The sequence below is a fragment of the Nilaparvata lugens genome, chromosome 11 (genome assembly GCF_014356525.2).
Source record: "Nilaparvata lugens isolate BPH chromosome 11, ASM1435652v1, whole genome shotgun sequence".
NCBI lineage: Eukaryota > Metazoa > Arthropoda > Insecta > Hemiptera > Delphacidae > Nilaparvata > Nilaparvata lugens.
Window position 1 is genome coordinate 13,527,395 of NC_052514.1, and position 22,173 is coordinate 13,549,567.

General features: G+C 34.2%; 1 protein-coding gene across 1 annotated transcript in view; it reads left to right on the top strand.

The window, feature by feature from the left end:
- Window positions 1–123: 123 nt before the first annotated feature.
- Window positions 124–22,173, top strand: part of LOC111051144 — a 502,268-nt gene continuing 480,218 nt past the window's right edge. Inside the window, exon 1 of the mRNA XM_039438199.1 lies at window positions 124–801. The gene's annotated coding sequence lies outside the window, so the exon portion shown is untranslated. The remainder of the gene's footprint in view (window positions 802–22,173) is intronic.

Sequence of the window (22,173 nt, forward strand, 5' to 3'; positions counted from 1 at the left end):
TCTAGACAACATTAAGATTCTATCAACATTTTTGGAGAGAAATGGTACAGGCTCAGCCTAGTTTTTTACTTTAACATTATATATTCTATAATTCTATTCTATTCTATAAATAACTTACACGTGTTCTAACCTAAAACAAAATCCTCAAAGACTCTCAACACACTTTTCTGCACTGTTGACAGATTCTGAATTCATCAATGAATTGATGAATAATCAACATTGAGGTATTTCACATACAAAAATGAAAAATTGAAGAGGGGTGTTTGGAGATTTATTGGTAAAGTGGTGATTTTTGAACCAGTGAGCTGTTGTTATGCGGGTAGCCTATCCCTTACTGAGTAGGCGCAAGCTCTGCATTGAGCAGCACCTCACCCCGAGCAGTGCAACCCAAGCATGGATCATGTGTAGCGGTGTGAACCCATACCAGTCTGTTACACCCTGCCTTCCACGTCTGGCGGTCCAGTTCTCCCGTATTGATTGGGGGTCCCGCCTATATTGGTCGCCATGGCAACGAAAACCGTCTAGGCGCATTGTCATAGCCCAGGGCTGTGTACCAACTACCAAACTCAAGTCGCGCTCCTTAAGCCAGTCGCCGCGACGTTCTTTCACAAAATAAATACAACTTGCACTCTTTCTCTCAATATTACACATTCACAAACTATCTGTGTTCACCTGTGTTGTCCGTTTCTGTAAATGTTCGCTACCATCCTGTGCTTCTGAGTTCTAACTTGTTACCTACGTCTCCAACCAAACCTTCTCCTCGTCAACTTCTTAAGATTTGTACGGATTTAGCACTAAACTGTAAGTCTTCATCATAACAGCTACAATTCAAACTCCTCATTTCTAACGTAATATAATCATTAGTAACTGATTTTCATTCTTGAAACTCCATGAAATCAGCTTTGTGACTAAACTTTGAGGTTATTTAGCAGTCGAAAACAATGTAGGGCGAATCTAACCTAGAAGTCAGCACTGATAACTCCTACTAATTATCAGTGGTTTCCACTCGGGATGTGAATCATACATTTTAAAAATTCAGACAACTACGATTTACTATGGAATATTATTACCCACAGAGATGTAGCTTCCTGACTATTTTTTCATAAATAAGCTCAGACAGATGACCCCCTTTTGAGGGGCGGTGTCTTCCTCCTCTTATCCACCATCTTCATTGTTTTTCTTCTTTCTATTTGTTCAATCATCTACTGTCGAATGGGCAGCTCAATGACAATACGACGTTTCGATTTCAGTTTTGATTGATGGCTCTAGAGAAGTGTGTTTCAATTCACTCATATTTTGGTAATTGAATAAATGAATGAGTATAGCATTGAGCATATAATAGGCTACAATGTGCTGTAATGGAGAACATTATTCTCGAATATTATACCGTTGGAAGAAGTGACTTCAGGAATGATGATATTTTATGATTCAAGTCCCACCTTGGCTCAAGGCTATGGTTCAAGATTCTTGCTCTTATCAACAAATTTGTGATAACAATCAACTTGATGTTATCATCAATTCGTGATTGATTCACTATATATCATCATCAGGATCAAAGAAACTGATAAAATGATAGGATCTGATGAATATACAGTCATTAATATTGTGAAATTCCTCCATAATTGAAAAAAACAGTGTTTTATTTTGATCGAACCCTCATTTCAACTTTTTTTTCCACTGATAAATTGTGTAACGAGAATAGGGACAAAAATTATAGAGTGGAGAAACTAGAGAATAGTTATATTATTCACATTTTTAGGTAGAAGTTTTCCAATATGAATAATATAGTATCCGACTAAGTTTTTCTAGATTTTTCAATTTTAGACTGTAATAGTATCTATTTGATTCAAAATTTGCTCGTTTATCTGAGTATCGAAGAGTGTAAATTGTTTTTTGAAAAGTGAAAATGACATAGCCAACATTTTGATTTGGACAGTATGCAGTAGTATAAATTGGAAATGGGACAGTTTTGAGCCTGTTGTGCCTTTCCTCATGTTATGTATTTGTACACAATGTGATGAATAAATAAATAAATAAATAGCTGACATTTTGAACAAATAAGGAAGTATCAAAATCCTATAATATAAAACAAAGCATTACAGTGATAATATTCATATATTTTACATAATATTTCATTTATACAATTCTGTTCACTGTGATACCAACCAATGTGGTTTTCTCATAATGTATGAATAAGAACTAAACTGTATTTCAAATTCTGCCTGAGTTGACTTATTTACTTGAAGTAATTATAGTTCATTTAATATTGTGATTATAGTCATACCTATTGTTATCAATTTTTTTACCTCAAACGTAAATGCTTCATTTTTGCCATAATTTATTTTTATTCTCTCTTCAAATGCTTTGTACTTCCTCCTTCCTATCACTTAATAACTGATTCCTTGTTATTATTCCCCAATTGCTACTGCATGTTTTCTATCTATTCAATTATCATGAATCTGTTTATCACAGCTTCTATTTACGGTTTTGTTAAGTTTACAAGTTCTAATAAAAAATCATCACAATAAGTTCTCTTGCTATCGCAAGAAAATATTGATCAATATATTTGTATCTGTGAATTTTTCTTCACCGCTAACCCGTTATGAGTTTCCATAAAAAAATTTCCACTGTCCCTAGTTTCAGTTAAGATTCTCTGGTTTCCATGGGCTCGAGAAGCATCATTTATTGATTTATGAGAGCAAGGTTGTTGATTAAAATCTGGTAAGATAATGAAATTTGGTCTTCGGTGAATTTTGAAATTGAGGAAAAACATAATTCTAACAATTATTGTTCAGTAGGTCTACTTGTTTCATAATTTTTTCTGTAGTATTGTTTTAAAGTTTATCGAATTTATCGATATTATTCAATTTCTATAAACTACTGCTCGATACGAATGAGATTATCTAGTTTTTCATTCGGGATTGCAGCAGATTTAGGTGTGTGTAGGTTGTGTTATCCAGGAATAGTTATAGTTTTCAAAGGATATAGTAATTCCGAAGGGATTAATCCTCTTTGTAGCTTGTTGAAAGATTCATATTGAACGTCAAATGATTGATAAATAAACGAATAATGAACTACAGTATTAGACCTGTAAGTTGAATAGAATTGGGAAGATTTCATTCTTGGTAAAATCCCTGTCGACTGTTCTCAATTTCAATTTTGTTTTTTCTATCAAGTGATCTGATGTAATTTTAAATTCAAATACATTTATTGTTGTAAAATTCCAAAAAATGAATAACAAAATCGCAGAAGAAAAGTGAATGAAAACATTGACTGAACAAATAATATCATTGATGACATCTCAAACGAGAATGCGATCATTGAATGTGAGGTAAGCCTGTGCTAATTTATAATCCAAGCTTCATTGTGGAATACAGTACCATATTTCTTCAAGACCGCAAGTTGACATGATACAAATTCATCTGTTATCCTTGGAATATGATGCTGATGTAATCAACATCTTCTCCAGCTGGTATTAGAGAAGAGAAAAATATATTTTCTGAAATAGAGTAATCAGTAGACAATATCATTGCCTGCATTTAAATGATTCTCTCACACACCTTTCAACTGTCATGTAAAAATAAATGAATGACCAAATTACCACATGGATTATAAATTCACTCTAGGAATAAGACGTGGAGTTGTCTTTGAAGCTCATAGTAATTCCTATCTTCCCTTTGGTCAAGTTTTTGGCGGTTCAATAGAAATGCCGAACTAGCTAAAAATGTAGGTCACTGACTACAATTTCATCTGATGTTGGGGAGGAATAATGTCCACACATGACAAACAAAGAGATAAGAACCTTCTACAGTATATTTATTCTCTAATCTTGTATCTGATCCTATCTTCTACAAATTCGTTGAAGAATGAGAAGATTTATACATGCAGGATACAAGAGTAAGTAGCATGTAGAAGTGTGATACTATCTGTGAGGGCACAAGGCGTTTCCTTGATTTATATGGCATTGGTAGATGCATTCAGGTGAAGATGTAAATAGAACTCGAAATACAGTCAGCTGTGGCGCGTCGTTAGCGCTCCTAGTGGACGGTTCTCTAATGAACCCGTCAGTCTAGCATTAGCACTCGTTGAGAACGGTTGACACTCTCTGATAGCTCCGTATCGCCTATCATTATCCAGCTTATCAGCATTAATTCAGCTTCCTAGCGTCTGTGGATCAGTCTTGACCACTGGAAAACAGTTGAATCGTGTTGATACACAGCTTTGTATCTGTGAGAGCTGTAGAGTAGACAGAGTGTGATACACGCCCTAGGATTATGGGAGCTAAGGCTAGCGTACTACAACGTGGATACAGCGAGAGGCAGTTATCAACCAGAGAATCACAGGCAAGCGATAAACAAGAATAATATCACTAGAGAAAATGAAATAATGATATTGACAATGGAATCTGAACTTGTAATTAAATGTAACATTCAAATAAAAAATACTACCCTTTTTCTTATTCGTTGGGTAAATGTTGATATAGATGAATCCTTTTGAAAATAATTGTCTCGTGTTTTGAATATCTCTCCACTCATAATGAAAGTAATACCACAACATTAAAACCATTTCTTCATCATTGACGTTATAATTTTAACAGAGGAATTCTGGATTACTATTGATAATCATCTATATTATAGGTGTGATGTTATTGATTTATTGAATCAATTTAATCCCAATGTTTATTGGATCAATCCCATTGAGGAGATCTGAATCAAAATGACTCAATCCTTTACCAAGTTTAATTTTATTGATGTCACCTGCTTCCCCACAATCAAGAAGATATGATAAGTGTCATAGCTAGCAATTATGTACTAGAGACATTGGTAATTATTTTGTTACTAGGTATACTTACGTTTTCAACTGATGAAGAGTGCTTGAAATTAATGAATGAGTTTTCTATTATTTCTATGAAAATGATTATTTTGTTGCCAGTGATGAGCAAGACAAAATTCGAACTCTACTGGATAGTGAGTTATCTCGTTACCTTATGATGTAGGATTTTTTTTGGGTAACCCACTATCAGGGATATTTTCCAGGCTCGAAAACATTGCATTATGAATCCAGTGCCTTGAGAATATCAGATATCAAGTCTACTAAAAGAGTTATTACAGTTGGAAACGAATGGAATAGAGTGATAGAACTATAACGTATGATGATGATACTGGTAATTGGAGATAAGTTACTTCTATCCTTTTCAATAGGATATATATTATAATCAATATCTACTTACGGGTTCACTACGGAATGGTATCTTTGTAAACTAAAATAATATAAGCTTTGAGTTAGCACAAGATCAAGCTTTACAGTTTCTTGAATTTCTACTAGAGACACTCTTTTAAATGGACCTTTTTTTCTATGTTTCAAAAATATTGTAGATCAAAAATCAGTTCTTCTTGGTTAGGAATGAGAGAGCTTGATAAAGCTGGTATGTAAACTTTTCGCATCAATTCCAAGGTATCAGAGTGAGGTTTCACAGAAATCTGGTGAGAATTACTGTGGAATGATCGATACAAAACTATTGATGCAATTCATAATAATATTATCTCATTATAATTCTATTTGATATTGTCATTAATAGAAAAAGTATCTCATTATTTATTTATTCAGTCATATACAATTATTACACTCATGTGAGAAGGCATTATATATTAATCAACTATGAATAAAGGGGCACCGAGCTTCGGTCGTTATTTATTTATTGATAGACAGAACTCAATTCTCTAAAATGAATGGGGAAGGACTAACAGGCAAAGCCCAAAACTGTTTCTACCCAAAATTTTGATTTATACACTATAAATATTCCAAAAGGTAGGTCATGTTCCATTCACTTGAATTCAGGTCAAATTTTCAGTCCAAATATTTGATAACATGAAAGTTCTAATTTACCAAATTGAATATCAAAATAACTTTCCCTAATCACTTAGAACTGTATAATAACCATATAACCTTATAACCAGATATAAAAATATAAACAGATATACAGAAATTGCTCGCTTCATATAATAGGATATAATAATTCATAATATCAATTCTATTAGGAGATCCTAGACAGTCATAGAATTCAATGTTAGTGACTTGAACTCTATCTAGTCAATGTGATTTCCTTGATTGCCTATAAGTTCCTACTGAGATTACAGAGATACTGATACCATATTTTATCAGGAATAGACTTATTCCATACTGCAATGTAGTGTAGTTGAGTTGAATTCAAAATCACTGGGCTCACTGATGTAAACCGATGATATACTGAACAGTGATTTTTATCATTTCAGAAGTTCAATTACTGTACAATATAGACTTAATTATTGTCCTTATTTTCTGACAAATTTTAAACCAAACAGTTTGATAATACGAAATGTCACACTCCAACAATAAACAATAATGAGGTAGAACTAGTGAGAAATATCAAACCTCATTCAAAACATGTAGCTGAGTGTACAATTAGTAAAAATCTGCACCATTGAGCAAACCATGTGTGAAATTTACTCGCATAAAACATCGTACAATAATAATCAACGGAGCTTCATGATGCTGAGTAGTTGTGTACAATGTTGGCACAAGTACAGTGGTGGCTGTATTGAAGCTGGTCCTCATTTAGAAATAAAAACACCAGAAAGGAAGTAGTATGATAATTGCGAAGGAAGGAGGAGATGAAGAAGGAAGAGGAGGAGAAGAGGAATGAGGTGCAGGAGGAAGAGTGTGAAGGAGGGTGGAGAAGGAGTAAGAGGGAGGAGTGGTGAATAAGGGCGAGAGAATGAGAGAGAAGTTGGTTTTTAAGTATAGAGCAGCCTGGGGTGTTCATCACGCTTCTGAGCTACGAAAAACGCAAAACAAAAGAACCAATTAACTTGATATGCCAAATGCAGCACTCATTGCGCACTCGCGTGTATTTTTCATATTCACTGAAACTTACACAGCCATGTACACACACACACACACACACACACACAGTCGATTCCCAACCATTTCTGCTTTCCATTTCGATTTCATGTCTCAATAAATGTTAGGCTGATACTTCAAACTGGAATTAATTAGATATTCAAATTTCTGTAACTTCTCATAATCGTATTTTTCCAAGTAGTACAAATTTGGAATGTTTGAGTACATAATTTCTTATTACTACAATACACTAGTAATTCTGTGAACAGTAGACCTCACGCAGTATTCTCATCCACAAGTAGCTGATTGGAACTATAGACCTTATGGAAATACAGCAATAGACTGGCTTCTCCACACATCTGTGTAATCACTTGTCAGCTGATTTATGGTGAATAATTCTATAGTCTGATTTTTACTCCAATATTGGCGTATGAAGGAGGCTCCTTTTTCCTTTTATTTATTATCCTTGAAATGCATAATTTCCAAAAACCTTGTATATATGTCGACGTGCAATTAAGAAAGGAACAAACCTGTCAAATTTCATGAAAATCTATTACCGCGTTTCGCCGTAAATGCGCAACATATATAAACATATAACCATTTAAACATTCAAACATTTAAACATTAAGAGAAATGCCAAACCGTCGACTTGAATCTTAGACCTCACTTCGCTCGGTCAATTATGAATCATTAAAATATATAGTATAAAGTTTTGTGTGAGTCATTATCATTCAATATTTTCTGTCCTAAATTCAGTACGATATTGTATTTTACTAGTTTTATTCAAGACTTTGAATGCTTATGGCATCATTAAGTGGGTTGAAGTTGATTAAAAGTAGGCTAAGGAGAAGTTATCATTTAGATTTTTCAATTTGTTCGATTAGAATAAAATGTAATCTAGTATATTGTACAGTTTGAAATCTAGAGCCGTTTCTGATAGTGAAATTACCGACTTGGTACTTGAGACTATACTTCGTCGTCTCGTACAATGCACCTATGCCTTTACGTATTCTAGGTAGTCTAGTCTAGGTATTTGATTTTAGTAGGTAAAATGACAAAAGATCAATTTTTTATGAAAATGAATTAACAGCTTATCATAGTTTATCATTGAAAGGTACAGATATTTCTGAACAGTTAATAATGCTGGAAGAGCGTTACAAACTTCGGCCTGCTAGCCCCACCTGGTTCATGGGTGCGAATCCCACCGATGGCATCGACGTTTGATCATCTCATCAATTGACCAACGCACTTTCCAGAGCCTGAGCACAAGCTTCAAGCTCATGTTGTGGTCTTCATCCACCATCCACAGCTAAAAATAATATGATGTGCAGTGGGAAGTAAAAGTGACTTAACCTTATTCTGAACTAAGATATCTGAATTTGGGAGAGGAATATAAGGGTTCGCCTGTTCGTTTGATTTTTGCGGGACAGAAAATCGTATTCTGATGGACGGGGTAGATTGTTTGACGGGGTTTAAGTGTTTTATATCGCATAATAGTTTGAAAACTGTTAGTTCAGTGCTTATATGATTATTCAGTGCATGCATTTCCCAAAGGACGCCTACATGTTCTCCCTCCTCTCACAAAGGGACCCTTTGGACCATGAGCCAGGCTATGTAATTTCATAACCAATATACATCATCCATCCCTTGATTAGTTGAATGTAGTGGTGAATGTGATGTGATATGATCATGAGATCGTTCATTCTAACTATTATGATAGCAATAATAAATCATTCAACCGTTTTATGCAAAAACGGGGGGTTTGCCCCCTCAAAGTTGAGTACATACATCATGACATAAACTATCACACCTTAGGACAAACTTTTTTAAAATCCCCAAAAATAGCTGAAATAGATCTTCACATTATTTTTATAAGGAATAACCTTCCTTTCATTCACTCAATTGAAAGAAAAGCATCTTACTAGAAAATGAATATGCAGAACAGCTTCTCCATCCATAAGATGAATGAAAAAGATGAGTGATACTGCTCAGGAGCTGAAAAAGCTCATAAACCATGGTTTTCAATTGTGTGAGAGACTCTATCAATATGGTATCTGAAGAGTTATTACAACTTTCAAATCGTGAATTATCATTCACGTTAAAAATCTGCCAAATTTTCTCCCAGGCCAAAAAAATTAAAAAATTTAATTTATGCTAGTGATCATAAAAGTAATTTCGACAGGAGTGTGTGAATATATGACTAATAAAGAATGCAGTTGATGGTACAAGTAACATGAAATCGATGCTGTTTTTATTAAAGACTTGCTCTTTCACATCATCGACTCAAGAAAGCAATGACTCAACGTGTGAAGTCATTATCAGAAATAAACAGAAGAAAAGTTATTCAGTTTGCTTTAAGCATGTTATGTTTGAGGAAATCAATTATTCATGAGTTCTTAGTTGAAAAAGCAGAACTCCCTCGATCTTCATAGTATGTCCATCACAAATAAAAGCTGTTTTCGCTAAACTATTCGCTACGATTATACAGTAATGTATTTCAGACTTTGTAATAGGAGGAGGTTTCCATGCGTTCGTACAAGATACATTCATTAACCTTCATGAAGCGTTAATTTGAATAATTGTAATATATTGGAAACAAGGTTTCTACTGTTCTATTAAGAAATGACCGCATATTCATAATAGAACAAGAGCATTGAGTCTATGGTCTGCTCAATAAAAATGATTTCTGAGAGATCACAATGATATAATTGGCTCTGAACCTCAATTTTGTATCGAAGTCTTGCACAAACGTGTGCGAATCGCAAGACGGCAACGGCGACGACAACTATTATATTTCAAACATGCAGCCGTGGATTAAAAATTCTTTCGCTCTCAAGTCATTCATGAGATTCGCACTGGTGTTCGGAAATTTATTCAGGTTTCGTTTCTCTTGCAATATCTCGCAATAAGTGATCAAAAACTTCAATGTAAAACACCGCATATGAGTTCAAATCAAAAACACTTCAGGAAACAAACTGATAACGGTTCATATCTCACGATTAGAATATATTTGCTACTACATTTAGATACCAACTGATTGAGAATACTTCCTCACCATAAATTTAACAAAAAGAAGATAGCAAGTCAGTTCATAATTACTCGAAAATCACTGAAATATCTCAAATAATATTGCAATAAGTAGGCCTATAATTTGAAATGCTGCTTAGTATCATTGTAAATGAGTATGTTCTCCCTCGAAAGTTCCAAGCTAGGAGGGAATGGTTTGGAACCTTGAAAATAAACTTCTATCCGCCAAGAAAACCGAGCGAGTTTTCTTTGTACAACTAAATACAAACCGTTTTGTGGGATTATTCTGTAATCCTTGAGTGCTTTGCTCTTCTAGCTAGATGGGGTTCAATGTAGAGATTCGAATCTACGTTCATCCAATGAGATTATCTTGTCTTGGAATCACGTATATTTATGTTATAGATGTTGTATGAGTTCTTGTAGGGGTAATGTACTCTCTGAAAATAGGATTTGAGAAACATAAACAATAAATAAATAGCAAAGTGAAATTGTTTTCAAATAGTAGGTACCCAGGGTGACACTAGTCTAATCCAAGAGAAAATGATGAAAATTATTCAGAGCTGAATCATCAAAGCAATAGAAATCAATTAAGAGAATGAGTTCAGTCGTTGAAAGACTTAGCATGATTTTTTTCTTTTTTCGAGCTTGTTAATAGAGCAAATGTATTTTTACAAGAGCTCGAGAAAACCAAGAAGCTTTCAAAATGGAACTTTTTCGGAAATTTCTTTCTCGGGGAAACAAAGATGACAGAAAAAGTTCAAGGAGAGTAGTGACAAGAGGAAGGATGGGAGAGGAAGAGAGAGAAAGAGAACAGGAAAAGAAAGAAATTAGAAGAGAGACAAAGAAAAAAATGGTGGATGGAGGAGTCAAAGAGGACGCTCGAAGTTAGAATGAAAGAGCTCTAGAAAAAGATTAGCAAGAATAAGGGACGTTTGGGATAAATTGATGGCCGGGTGAATTGATTGTAAGGGAGGAGTGGCAAGCTATAAAGAGAAGGACACAAAATAGTGTTTGGGGTAATTAATTAGATGAGATCAAATTAAAACTGCCGTTACCACGTTATTGATGTCTTCAAGCTCAAAATGTAATTAAATGAATTGATGTCTATGCCGCTCATTAATATAAGAGAGACATTTATTTATTATGCTCTCTGTCGTCCATATTTATTTCCCACTCTCACTCCCATGAATATGAACATGGATAACAACAATTTTCGGCTCCAGCTCGTTTCAAAAATCAATATGAATTTATATGAATAAGCGGGATGAGTTCTGACTGTCAATACGATTCTCCCAGTCAAGAAAACCTAGAGATTTTCGGATCTCGCGAAAGAAAAATATGAACATGGAAAACATAAAGTTATGGACCCTCTAGTCAGTGTAAGCTACATCTCACGAAAATAAAAGTAAAACTAAAATAAAATGGTGATAATCTCCACTATAATGGAAGAAAATGGAGAGAATCTCAGCTAAACTATAATAAGGATAATGATTCTGATTATAATAATGTATCATGATGAGGATAATGAAAGTATAATAATTGAACGTTGATAATTTAATCATTATATAGAAATGATGTTCAATTCGTCAACGACCCTTTGAAGTTCAAGCATTAAATTGCACAACAGATGAGAGTTCCCAATCTTGCAACTTTCAACAACATTGAATAAGTATTTGTAAGGCTTCTCTGCATTATGATACTACCCGTATTAAACACCCCCTTCTGTATCACATTCCTCCTCCTGATAGCATCTAGCATTCCAATACTTGCATTTTATACTCTTATACACCTTATTCACTACTTTAATATTCTATTAAAGTATACGATTCTCGCAGTCGAGAAAACCTAGAGATTTTCGGATCTCGCAAAAGAAAATATGAACATGGAAAACATAAAGTTATGGACCCTCTAGTCAGTGTAAGCTACATCTCACGAGAATAAAAGTAAATACATACTCACATTAATACATACTTTATGTTATTAATACGAATATACAATTTCTCAGTTACTCTCTAGGAGGGTCATAATAATAGATTCTTGGAGATGAGACATGACGTAACTTATAATAATATTGTTACATGTAATGTCATAGAAGGACATCTAATAAAGTGACAATATTTGATGCATTGCGTGAATTTGATTCTTTGAGTTGTGATATGACTTAGCGAATAACCAATAGATTTATTGTTATTGGAGCACGTTTACAACTTATCGATACTATATGATGACTACTGTTATTGCTAGTGGTTTTTCAACTGGAAACAAAAGAGCATTCCAGCATTGAGTTTCCCCGTTATTGTCGAATTTATCTATCACATTCATTTTTCAGTATGGACTAGATTGGATTTTCAGGCAATATATCGACATCCACTATACTCCGTAGTGGGTAGGAAATTGAAAATTGAACAATGTAGGCTACAATAGAAAAATTCACTGAATAACTCACAGAGGATTCCAATCCCACGAGAAACAATAGAATGCATCTCGAAATAGCTTTCAATGCCTACCTTTGGAATAGGTTTTTGGAAGAGAAAATTGTCGAAATAAATTCCAATCTCATAATAAGACTTTGAGGAATGACTTATTCTGTGAGTTTTCAATAATCTCGAACCGAATAACATGTGTTTGAAATACCTCGAGCTATGGAAGTGAGTGCGTATCAAATCAGGAGAATCGAAGAAGAGGTTCACTTGAATTATTATTCAATTTTTGGTTTCTTGAAAAGTTTTGCAAAAAATGTTATCAAAATAGATTATAAGGAAAATTATTCTAGTTTCGAACAATATTATTTTAGATCTCCAAATTGACTTAGTTTAACGAGTTCCCATAATTGAATTGAGGCTTGAGTCGTTATAAGTTTCTGAGTTTGTGGATTTGTATGTTCGACGATAACTTTCATCAAATACTCTTAAATAGTTCAATCAATCAACTTTAAATTATAAAAAAATTCTACAATCATTATTCAGATCGAGTACATTGAAAAATGAGTTTGACTAACTCCTTTATCCTTCATAAAGCGAGAAAGTATAAGTGATCAATATCTTCATAATATCATAATATTATTGATTCATAGAATCAATAATCACGATAAGAAAGAGTCATGTGAAAGTCATAATATGGAATATTGTTAATAGATTTTAACCAGAAATTCCAATAGAACAGATTGATTGATTGATTTATTTATTTATCACATGCCAGGTCTTGATGAACCGAATGCATTTACAACATTACAATTATACATTTCGAAATTACGAAATGATGATAAATTAAAAATATTATTCTAAATATACAAAAGAAGAAATAATAAGTAAACTCAGATATGAATATCAGCGGCATTTTGAACAATTTATCATCAAGTCATGTTACAAATTCATGTAAAAGTCATGGAATATTGTAGCCCGATTTATATTATATCGATGTAACATCGATTTCAACCCGAAATCTCAATAGAACAGATAACAGAATATCAGCGGTATTATGAGCGATTCATTCACCCCTGGGACTCACCAGTAATTTTACCAAGAATTTATAGAAACAAGAAGGACTGGAGTTAAGTAGAGATAGATATGAGAAGGAAACAAAATGAAATTCTATTAATATTATTCATGCGCTGTGTACCGGAATGACAGAGCAAAGTAGCTGTGAATAACATTGACAAAGCACCGCTTCAAACAGGAGAGGATTATACCCAAAAACGTATTCATTTTACAGGGGTGGAGACACAATTGACACACTGGCCTCATTCAACCTTTTTCATGCTTACACAACGGAATAATTCATCCCCAAAATAAGCCCCGGAAAAGGGGAATGAGGCACTCATTCTTTTCAAACAAAAGAAGGCCTTGAGTGCTCCTGCCTCCTCAGTAATCTCTGCCTCCTCAACTTTGTCATTTTTTCTCAAGTCTATAGAATGATCGTTGTTCTTTCTCACTCACTCTCCTATCATTAGCTGGCTGAAGCTTTTTGTGTTGATGATTCAGTCTGTAATCAGCAGTCAATTCAGATAGAGCTTAATTATTAATTATCTCCGAAACATCTTGAATTTTTGAATTTCAAAATGGGATGAAGCTGTATCATTCGAGATAGAGACATTTGATTTCTCAATGCATCAACTAATCTGCTACCACGGAAAATATACGGTGTAATTTCGAATCCAACAAGCTATCATTCCCACAGAAGTTCCTCATTTCATCATGAGAGGCTCCTCCAAATTTCCTATGTATTCCTTCTTCAAGTTAGAAATTCTAATTTGTTGTGATATTCATGGCAAGATTTATGAATGTCATGTTGAAATGTTACAAGAATCAATATAAGAAGATTGATCTTTCTCTTGTCAAGTGTTGAATATTGCAAGGCTTTCATGATTAAACTTGTCCTTTGTCAAAGTGGAAGTATCTTCAAGCATTGATTTACAGGGTATTATTTTAAAACCTTTTATAGACTGTTTCATACCACGTCAAATCCCTTCCTTACTAACATTGTCAAAAGGCCTAAAACTGTAAAGAGGATCAATGACCAACATAACCCGAATGGAGATTCAAAGTTGGGGGTTGGCTAGGTGATAAGGTTATTGCTTTTGAATGACAATATACTGGAATTATTTGAAATGTTTTGATAATCTCAGATAGCAAACAAAGAAAAAAAAAACAAAAACATTATTCTCCAACGAAAACCTCAACAGCCCATGCGCATTACGATGAATTTATTGCTCGTAGATCCCTTGTTATCTATTTGACCTTACATTTCATACGGTGTGGATTCGTACAAATATCACTAATCACCATTCCAGTAATTGCGATTTGAGAGCGTATCAGGTGATTAGATAAAGTAGACGCCAGTCTGTTGGGAAATGAAGATGTCAAGCACGTGCCTTATTGATATGCAAGAGAAAGTGACAGTTCTGTTTCACAAATCACAGGTCAGATTAGAATCCTAGCGAGCTCCTGCTAAGAACCTGGACGCCATCCAAGATTCAGATCACAAACACTTTGGACACAAATTTAACACAGAGAGGTCTGTTGGTGATGCTAAGCTAGTGTTTTGTATTCAATGACTGTTCTTCCTTCCAGCGGCGGCAACTAAATCAATACAAGGTTCCAGGGTGAATTTGAATCTCTGGTTTTCTCACGCTATAATTTTAAATGTGGAACAGTTCTCTATCCCGTTGATAGGAATCCTCTACACAAGATTTCAAAGAAATTGGAAGTATACAGTTTATATGCCATAGGCATTATTTGAGATATTCGTGTTATATCTGTCATACGCTGAATAATAAAATTTTTGCATATCACATGTTGATGGTTTCTGAGCTCACAAGGATTTGGATTAAATTTTTGACTTCCCTAAGCGAAAATTCCAAATTTGGAACAAAATTTCATTCTGATGATTCTGTCAAGTGGATTCTCCGAAATTTTCCGTTTGAATTGTGATTTAAGATAGAAGACAAAGAAATAGAATAATTTCAGGTCATATTTCTATCTTTCATCCATTCAGAATAGGCTTAAAGGAAGAGTATGGGATATACAGGAACAAAATTCAGTCCAATATAACGATCTCGTGTAAATTGAAGATACAGAAGTGTATTGAAGATACAAATTTGTATATTATAGAAAATAAAACAATATACCACTCAAGGTTAATTCAATAATACTATCCACGTATTTTATCTCACTAATATTATAATAATTCTATAGGTATATTTGTTATCTATAAATTCCTTTCTATTCGAATTATACAGTATCTGTAATCAGGTACTCTACTACTTCATTCCAAGGCACATGCTAATGTATGAAAAATTGATAGATACATTATTATGATATGAGTTTATTATTGGAAAGGTTATCAGACCTTATTTTTTCAAATGTTTTATTTTCAATAAAAATGAACACATCCATACAACGATTGACAATATTGCATTCGATCAATGATAATCTTTATATTGGTCACTTAGAGCAAATCATACAACATTGTGAGAACCATTCGATAGTTATTGTATACTCTATCAAAACAAGCTACAGTCATGATGAACTATAATCAGTCATAATCATCATAATCAGTCATAACCAGTCATGATGAATCATAGTCAGAATCATCAAGATTGGACTAACAAAATTCGTGAAACATTACAAAGTTGAATTTGAATGAAGAACATTTTGATAATATCAAAAGATAACTCAGTTCGAAACTAAGAATCCAGGTATTTCTTTATTGCAGGAGTTCGTACTAGAAATTTTGTTTCTATCCACAATAAAAAATTCAAATCGAGTTTGTGCTTTGAAGAGGTGGTGAAAGGTGAAGAGAATGGAACTATTCGCCTGCTAATTTCATTCAATCTTTTTCTTGCGAGCCTGGCTCACTTTTTATTGGATTCGTTATGCCTTTCTTGGAGTATCAACCCTTCAAACACTCACCCGTTACACTGCAAACTGCTTCTCCTGACAAGCTCCAAAAAACTTCACCGATCGTTATTACAAGGAACAACTTGGCTGAGCCGCTCTATAGCAGGCTCCTTCAAACTTGACGTGTTCTTGCCTACTTGCCTTTCTTCGTAATTTTCTTTCGGCGTCATTTCTTTGCTTCAAGCTGAACGGAACCGCATAGTCTTTACCTGGTGGAACGACATCGCCTGAACTGGAAGTTTATCATTGGATTTCACCCTTCCCAACCAATTTCCAAAGTTGATGAATTAGATATTTCAGGCTACGCTCTAAAAGTAACGATGGTCAAGACATTCTATGGAGTAATTTCTTCCTCAGCACTCCATTATCATGAATCTACCATGAAATATGATCTATATATTATTTCTATTGTATTTCTCTCCTATATTTACAACTTTATGATAATGTTAATTATTAAGGTACAGGCTGCACACGTACCTAACTATACCAATTTCCTTGTTCACAATGGATTATTTCGTTGATAGGATTGAAAATATCTATACTCTTCATTTTCAGGGATTCAATCCCATTTATAAAAGATATGAGACAAGAGTTTATTCCTTGTAGAATACTCTCTAAAGCTCTGATGATTCAAGTGAAACATTCTGCAATAGAGAAAATTTGGGAATGCCTTCTACTCTTTTTCATCCTAGTTTTTTGCCAACTTTATGAATGGAAACCTGATGAATGAATAGTTTCAGAATGAAAAATAATAAGTTCTGTCGTATTCCGCATAAATATAATGTATTTGACTATTTTCATAATGAATACTGTATCATGAAGAATTCGATTTGGGAATATTTGAAGAGGATACTTACTTTCCTGTCCAAGATCACCATTAGGCTATCATTCTCTATATTTCCCTCCCAAAATTTGGTTACCTGGGGAACTTTGTCATTGCATTTGCGGGAGTCGTCATGAGAGCAGTTTGTGTCAAGCAACTCGCACTGCAATAAGTGAGTGTAGTTTTGTTCTATGCCGCAGTCACAGACAGCATTGTCCTGAATGTAACCCCAGAATAGCAGGTTTGAATAGAATATGAAACTTTCACAATTTTTCGCTGCTGGATTCTGCGAAGTTATCACAACCACTGATTCATTTCAATGAAAAGAAGTACTGGGTGATTCAGAAAGGACTTGACAACTTTGAAAATTCATATAAATCTAATTGAATAAGGTGCAGAACTGGTTTTGGTGTTGTTTTTAAGGAAAACACTTCAAGTTTTTTTCACCTTGAATAAAGATGTTCTATGTGACTTCCGTTGGTTATCCTGCAGACATCCCATCGATAGTCGATTTCTTCCCAGACTCGAACTAGCATTTCAGGTGTAACTTGCTCAACAGCAGCGCAAATCCTTACTCTAAGTTCAGGTAGAGTGGCTGGCAAAGGAGGTACGTACACCATATCTTTTATGAAACCCCACAAGAAAAAATCCAGCGGTGTCCGGTGTGGTGAACGAGGGGGCCATGCAATTAGCGCATTACGGCCAATCCACTGATTCGGAAATGCCGGACGGTGGCGGATGGTGGTGCGCCATCTTGCATATAGAAAACATTTCGTTCTCGGTCATCCCCATCGATCTGTGGTATCAGACATTTCTGCAACATATGAAGATACACATATGTCGTTTTCAAACCGAAACACACAGCTAGCACGTTCGGGTCCAGTGAAGGGCAGCCATCTTTGATGTAACTGCCGCTAGCGCTTGTGCGGCGCGAGCAAAAACTTGGAGTGTTTTCCTTCAAAACAACACCAATCCAGCTCTGTACCTTCTTCAATAAGATTCATATTAATTTTCAAAGTTGTAAAGTTCTTTTTGAATCACCCGGTATAATTTGTTGCTTGATTATCAATGTATCATATCTGTAATCACTTTCTCACTCTCACTCTGTATTCACTTTAAGTACACCAAATATTGATAACGGTGACAACTGAAACTAGTTCCTTGTCATATTGATACAGATGTGGTTATGGCAATTTCAAGACTTTTAATCCTATGGAGTTGAGAATCCTCACTACAACATCACCTTCACTCTCACAAACAAAGTTAATATTCACATACTGTCAGTGTAGAGCAGTTGGAGTGGATAGCTCCAATCTGATTAGAGATCTCATAGATACCTTCCACCTCTAACTCTAGCTCTTGATATGACTCTGCAGCAGTGAATCATTTAAGCTTCTCAACTGAAATTAGTAACTGTCCCTCACTATGCGGAGTTGGCAACTGTCATCCACTAGATGATACTCTAGCAAGTTTAAGCAGAAGTGCAACATTGAAGTGGAATCAAAATGGAATGTAATAAATTACACTCAAAACTTCATATATGGAGGCAACTGCAAAGACTGACTGGAGAGTTTCTGTTGAAAGTTGAACTAATGCTTAACTGTCATACAGGAGAGAGAGAGAGAGTGTGAGAGAGAGAGAATAGAATAGAATGACTGCCATTATTTTATACCTGGGAGGGCGAAGTTAGGGCGCAGTCGGCCATCTCTCACACTTAACCCTAAAAGAGAGAGTGAGAGTGAGAGTGAGTGTGAGTGTGAGTGTGAGAGAGAGAGAGGGTGCGATAGAGTGTGAGAGAGAGTGTGAAAGAGAGAAACAAGACACCGTGCATGCAGTTTGTGTTCATGACTCGGGGACAGCATTGTGCTTTTAGTGTCGCTAGTGTCAGTTAATTGTGTCAGCATTCGTTGAATGAAAAGCTTTGATGTTATTTATAAGCAATGCTGACAGTTATACTATTAGGTAGTTGGTGCTTCTTTCTTCTTTCTTTTCTTCTTATTCTTCTTCTTCCTTCCTCTTCTTCTTCTTCTTCTTCTTCTTCTTTTCTCTTCTTCTTCTTCTTTTTCTTCTTCTTTTCTTCTTCTTCTTCTTCTTCTTCTTCTCTTCTTCTTCTTCTTCTTCTTCTTCTTCTTCTTCTTCTTCTTCTTCTTCTTCTTTTCTTCTTCTTTTTCTTCTTCTTCTTCTTCTTTTCTTCTTCTCTTCTTCTTCTTCTTCTTCTTCTTCTTCTTCTTCTTCTTCTTCTTCCTTCTTCTTCTTCTTCTTCTTTTTCTTCTTCTTCTTCTTCTTCTTCTTCTTCTTCTTCTTCCTTTTCTTCTTCTTCTTCTTTTCTTTTTCTTCTTCTTCTTCTTCTTCTTCTTCTTCTTCTTCTTTTCTTCTTCTTCTTCTTCTTCTTCTTCTTCTTCTTCTTCTTTTCTTTTCTTCTTCTTCTTCTTCTTCTTCTTCTTCTTCTTCTTTTCTTCTTCTTCTTCTTCTTCTTCTTCTCTTCCTCCTTTCACGGTTAAGGCATCATTGCATGTTCTGAAACCCATATTATACTCTATCATTTGTTTTTATAGAAATAATTTAAAAAGGGTATTCAGATTTATATTTCTATTTTTATCCCCATTAGGAACTATGAGAGGGCTGTATAGCCCACCGTTTTCCTATTATCACTTTGCTCATACTCTTTTGCTAACTTTTTCTGGATACAAGTTGTACAGTATGCGATGAATAGAAAGATTTTCAACTCCTAACGAGATTCATTCAACAAACTAACGTGAATTACTAGAGAATAGCCGAATATTTATTGAATGACCTAGTTGATGCTTAGTATTAATCAACTTTTGGAATAATTTCCATCCCGCTCTTGCTCCGATTGCATGTTGGAATATGATTGCATTGGATTGACAGAAATGCATTGGATTGAATTGAATTGGTTATGTCAATGTCCCCTAGCTATGAGCCAACACTATTGAAGCTCTTATAACTCCCTCAAAGTTCAAAAATTAACCAAAGATTGTTCCAGTAGTGAAGATTGTAAAGTATTAAATCTGGGTAGATAAAAAGCCCTAACAGAAACAGTAATAGGTCTGAAAATAAAGTAACTGGCTAATATCGCCAAATAGATAATAACTAAGATTAGATAGCATCAGCTTGTTCTGGCTAAATGGTACAAAAAACCTAAAAAGGATTTGAAGGAATTTTATTGCTCATAAATAGATTATTATATAAAATATTTGAAGATTGAGGTTATGTACATGTATTCACGGATCGGTGACCTAGAGATCGATCAAACCGAGAAACGTAGAATCTGACCAAAACCCCTTGGCAGAGCTTTATTGCAATCAGATGGTGTGCAATGTGAAAAAACATCTGATCACGTGGCTAATTATTAGGTAGCATGGAATTAATATTAATGTAGAATATTAGCTAGCATGTAAAGAGATAAATAAAAAACCAAATAAAAATAATTTAATGTATTCAGGAAATAGGTACCAGGCGCATGAATACCGAATAAAATTTGCATGCACCAATAGTAAAACGGCAGTTAATAGGCGGCAACTGTAGGCCAATTCAAAATATTTCTATATATTTATAAAATGTACTAGATTTTGTGTTAAAACTTTGTATAGTCTATGTTCGATATGGCTCGAATGCAAAGAAATTATTAATCATACAATCTAAGCAATATTTTGGTATTTTTTGTAAGATCTATTTGAACCTAAATGGCGGAGGACTAAGATATTCAAATTTTATGCTAATTTGAAAGTCGGAAATAGGATCTGTAAAACTTGAGAAAGGAGAACCAGCACTCGCCAGCCAAATGCCACCATAAGAGGACCCCAAATATTTTAGAGCGTAGTACCTTGATAATGATTTTGTAAAAGTTAAAGTTAAAGTAAATTATTAAATTCTTAAAAGACTTCGTGATGCTATTGTAAAGCAGAAGTCATTTTCAATTTCAATTAAATTTCTAACCCCTGGAGGAGACGATTCGGCTACATATTCCCGGACCATGGAGTTGGATCGACATCGGCGGCTTACAAGAAGATTTTCGACACGTGAGTGATAAATTTGAATTAGTGATGGGCGCCCTAGTGCTTCGAATTAATCTGATGATCAAAGCTAGCTCGCCGAAAGGGTTTTTATTATAAATTAAGAAATTAATAAGAGTAATACTTGCGCAAGTAAAATTAGTATTAAAGGTATTTCATTGTAGGAAAAATATAGATCAATATTTCAGAATTTCTATTGAATCAAAGAAGTACAAATTCTAGGCTATTAAAACATATGCATATGATATTTAATTTTTTGCAATACAATTTGCGATAGTTATTATAGCTCTAATTCACTAGATGAATGGCTCTACCTATTCCGTCAGGTGCCGAATCTTGCACCCTGAGATAAAAATATATATTCGATACAAAGAAATCTACTAAGTACTAGAGATTTTAATATATATATATTGGATTATTAGTGGATAATTTATCAAGCTGATCTTAAAGCACACACTTTAATTGAGTTGTCCAAGTCGACAAGTATTAGCAAGCGCATATCGCAGCTACATGCAAAAGAATGCATATGATTTAAGATAAAGGCACATGGTAATGATTCGTGCCATAAATCTAGAATATAAAATTTAGCCTGTGATATTTTACTGATTTCAATTATGTTCTATTTTTATATTATATTTTTTATCGCTCTTTATATATTTTTTGCCTCGATCTATTTTTTGCATTATTTGTGTAATATATGTATGAAACGTTTATGGTGTGCAATTTATTTATTATTCCTCAACACTATTGTATAAGTATCATATTTATATATATTTATTTTTATTGAATTACAAGAGTTTAGGAGAAGCCATACCTAGGCCTAGAAAGATTTAAGACTGAATACTATTAGAAAACCACGACCTATTTATATAATTATATCAAATCTCATGCTTTACCGACTGATGCCAAGCAGGAGGCTAATCGTTATTTAAATATAAAGAATAACGTGACAAGATATATAGTGTAGAGGTGTAAGTTATCATACGTTCTTGAGACTATGCTTGAAAGAAGG